Source organism: Cherax quadricarinatus, chromosome 7 (assembly GCF_038502225.1).
Source record: "Cherax quadricarinatus isolate ZL_2023a chromosome 7, ASM3850222v1, whole genome shotgun sequence".
Classification (NCBI taxonomy): domain Eukaryota; kingdom Metazoa; phylum Arthropoda; class Malacostraca; order Decapoda; family Parastacidae; genus Cherax; species Cherax quadricarinatus.
The window spans coordinates 41,549,584-41,553,684 of NC_091298.1; the positions used below are offsets into that span (position 1 = coordinate 41,549,584).

The following is a 4,101-nucleotide window of genomic DNA, read 5'->3' on the forward strand; positions in this document are numbered from 1 at the left end:
TGACCCACGTGAAGTGACGGAATACGTCAATCAAACGCACCTTCACAGCTGGAGTAGCATCAAGACTCACGTCTTGAAATCTATGCACCAATGACTCGTACACAGATGTGGAATTCAGTTTAACGAAGATCCTGTATGCACCATTCAGGGCAACACCATAAACTTCATCGTCCTGGATCCCATACGTCTCCCTGATGATGGTCGGGAGTAACACCTACGCTGAAGTGGGTGAAATTGCCCCACGAAGCAGTTCTATGCCGATGGTATTTACTAGGTAGCTCGCCTGAAAACAGCAGAGGGGTGCAGAGCACAACCGCACTCAACCGTGGTCAGGCAGCGAATGAAAAATAGTGGAACGCTTCACGATTTTGCGTGTCATCCTTGCGCAGGGGCCATGCTAATCTCTGTATCATTCCAATTTTAGTATATGTACTGCCGAAGCAAGTACAAAATATAACAGTAAAGTAAAAGGACCCCAATGGAAATACCCCACTCTGACTTTTTTAGGTTATCCCAGGTACTTTACACATATGCTGCTATGTATGATAATCTATGTAACTCTATTTGTCTATACCTGAATAAACTTACTTACTAATTATTTCAGAACAGCAATACCACAGCAGAAAGGAAGACTTGAAGAATGTCTGTGTTTACACCGAAACTTAAACAACCACTCAATCAACTACAAAGACGCAAGATTCATTGCCAGGGAAGAAGACACTTAGAGACACAAGATCTTAGAATCATCTTTTTTCTTTATATCCAACAATTTCAACCCCAACAACGACTTTTACAACATAGCTCAACCCCTTGTCAGTAACTTCATCATTATCCTAAACAGCAACAAACCTACTTGCCCATTCTAGCCCATAATAGCTAAATTCAAATCCAAATACCTACAAAAACCTCTCACAGTGATAAACATCTACAGAGTTCCACAATCAAACATTAGCCAATTTAGTCAAAACCTAGGAAGTATGATAACTGATGCACGCGTGAACAAAGATCACTTACTACTCTCAGGTGACTTCAATATAAATCTCCTGCAAGACCAGGACCCACACGTTACTGAATTCACAAACACAAAGAGTAACTGCATGTTGCTACCAACAGTAACAAAACCTACAAGAGTTACGGAGACTAGTGTTTCCCTACTTGACCACATCTGGACCAACACCATATCCCCTTTAAAATCAGGCATAATTACAAATAATACCACAGACCACTACCCTACTTTCCTCATAACAACTCTTGGTAAAATACCCCAAGACACTACTAAAGTCACCTTCAGACTTCACAATGAGGCAGCCATTAATAACTTCACAACAGCAGTAACAAACATTGACTGGCACACTGAGCTAGAAATCTATACAGATATTGACGAATGTTTTAATAATTTTCTAAAAAAGACCCAATACCTCTATAACAAGCACTGCCCTAAAAAAACTAAACAGATGACAGCTAAGAGACTGAACAGTCCCTGGCTAACACCCAGCATTCTCAAATCCATAAATACAAAACACCAATATGAAAAACAGTACAGAATGGGTCACATAACCAGAGACCAAACAAAACGTTACTCGTCAATCCTAACCAGCCTGATAAGAAGGGCAAAAAAATTGTATTATGAGAACAGATTATCCAACTTACGAGGTGATATAAAAAAGACCTGGAAGACCCTATCAGAAATTCTGGGAACAAAAAAGATATCACGAAATAGCGAAATAAAATTAGCAAAATCAGATGAACCCCAACTCCCACCAACAGAAACAGCAAACAGACTCAATGATTTCTTCTCCACTATAGGACAAAACCTTGCCAATAAAATCCCAAGCTCAGATACCCCACCAAATGACTACCTCACTGGCAACTACCCGAACACACTGTTCCTAGCTCCGACTAACCCATACGAAGTCTCCCTTACTATCAACGCACTAAAAAACAAGGCAGGAGATTTAAATACCTTACCACCCTTTATATACAAAAAAGCGTCACAAGTACTATCACCAATCATTGCAACACTCTTTAACAAATCCACTGAATCCTCCACCTTCCCTACAGCTCTCAAAATAGCAAGGGTCACCCCGATCCATAAAGGAGGAGACCAAACAGAGTTGAATAACTATAGGCCAATATCCAATTTACACCCTCTCTCAAAAATCTTCGAAAAATTAATTCATAAACGAATCTACTCCTACCTCATCTCCCAAAACATTCTCAACCCCTGCCAATTTGGATTCAGGCCTAATAAAAATACTAATGATGCTATTATACACATGCTAGAACATTTATACACTGCAATAGAGAAAAAAGAAGTCCCACTGGGGATCTTCATTGACTTACGTAAAGCTTTTGATACAGTTGACCATGACTTGCTCCACGTAAAATTGTCACACTATGGTATTAGAGGGCACTCCCTCAACTACCTCAAGTCATACCTCAGCAACAGAAGCCAATATGTGTACGCAAATGGGGCAAGCTCTTCCGCTCAACCAATTACAGTTGGTGTCCCACAGGGAAGTGTCCTTGGCCCTCTTCTCTTTCTCCTATACATAAATGACCTACCAAATGCTTCGCAATTACTCAAACCCACACTTTTTGCAGATGACACTACATACGTCTTCTCTCACCTGAGCCCAGTCACGCTAGCCAATACTGTAAACACCGAATTACAGAAAATATCTACCTGGATGAGGACTAACAAACTTACATTAAACATTGACAAAACCTACTTCATTCAGTTTGGAAACAGAGCTACAGATGTACCTCTTAACATAACGATAAACAGATCACCTATCACAAAGCTAACAGAGGGAAAATTCTTAGGAATCCACCTTGATAATGGACTCAAATTTCATACACATATACAACAAATTTCTAAGAAAATTTCCAAGACCGTAGGCATACTATCGAAGATATGGTACTATGTTCCACAGTCAGCCCTCCTGGCCCTTTATCACTCTCTTATTTACCCCTATCTCACCTATGGAATTTGTGCATGGGGCTCAACAACAATTAACCATCTCAGACCACTAATTACCCAACAAAAGGCTGCAGTTAGAATGATAACAAATTCTCACTACAGGCAGCACACTCCACCAATATTCAAAACACTCAACCTACTCACCAAACAAAACATCCATACTTATTACTGCACCTATTACATACATAGAACACTTAACTCTGATATTAACCCTCCCCTCAAACATCTCCTTGCCAACCTCAACAGAACACATGACCGTAACACAAGGCACAGATCACTCTTTGATGTTCCTCGTGTCCATCTAACGCTATGCAAAAACTCAATGCACATAAAAGGCCCTAAAATCTGGAATTCATTACCTGTTAATATAAAAGAAACACTACCTGTTTATAAATTCAAGTCTCTTCTCAAAGATCACTTACTCACTCAAAACCAAATAAATACTGAATAACTGAACCTTATAGATTGTATATCCTAAATGTTACTCACAGTTATATCACACAAATGTTAAACCTAGGACCCAATCTAACTTTATTTTTTTTAAATTCACTACCTAACAGAATACTCCATTCGACTGAATGTACAGCAAAGCATGCAACCATATGACCTGTCTTTGTAATACTCATTTGTGATTTATAGTTATCTGTTTACAATAATGTTTTATCACTGATTTCATCATTGCTTAGTAAATCTTAAGTTAATTTTAAGCCAGCCCGTAATGCTATGCATATAAGTGGCTTTGGCATGCTGCTCTTACCTGTATTTTTTTGTACCTCTGTATGTATGCTAAAATTACTAAATAAATAAATAAAAGAATATAACCAAGTAGCCTCTACTCAGGTAGATCTTTTTGTTACTAGATAACACTCACTGTGTGCCAGAAATATTCTCAATAAAACATTGAATTATTATGTGTCTGTGTCTATTTTAAACTATTTATCTTCATCAGGAAGTTGAGCTGGATAAAGCGTAAACAGAGTCACCCTTAACAACCCAACAACAACAACAACAAGTTGGAACTGGACAGGTATTAGACGGAGTGTTGGATAGGTATTAGACGGAGTGTTGGACAGGTATTAGGCGGACAGTTGGACAGGCATTTGGCGGACTGTTGGACA

At 39.0% G+C, this 4,101-nt stretch overlaps 1 non-coding gene across 1 annotated transcript; it reads right to left on the reverse strand.

Annotated features, from left to right (window-relative positions):
- Positions 1-344: 344 nt before the first annotated feature.
- LOC128697323 (U6 spliceosomal RNA) lies at positions 345-448 on the reverse strand. Its single transcript, XR_008408292.1, has one exon. It is a non-coding gene; the product is annotated as a U6 spliceosomal RNA (small nuclear RNA).
- Between the last annotated feature and the right edge of the window lie 3,653 nt (positions 449-4,101).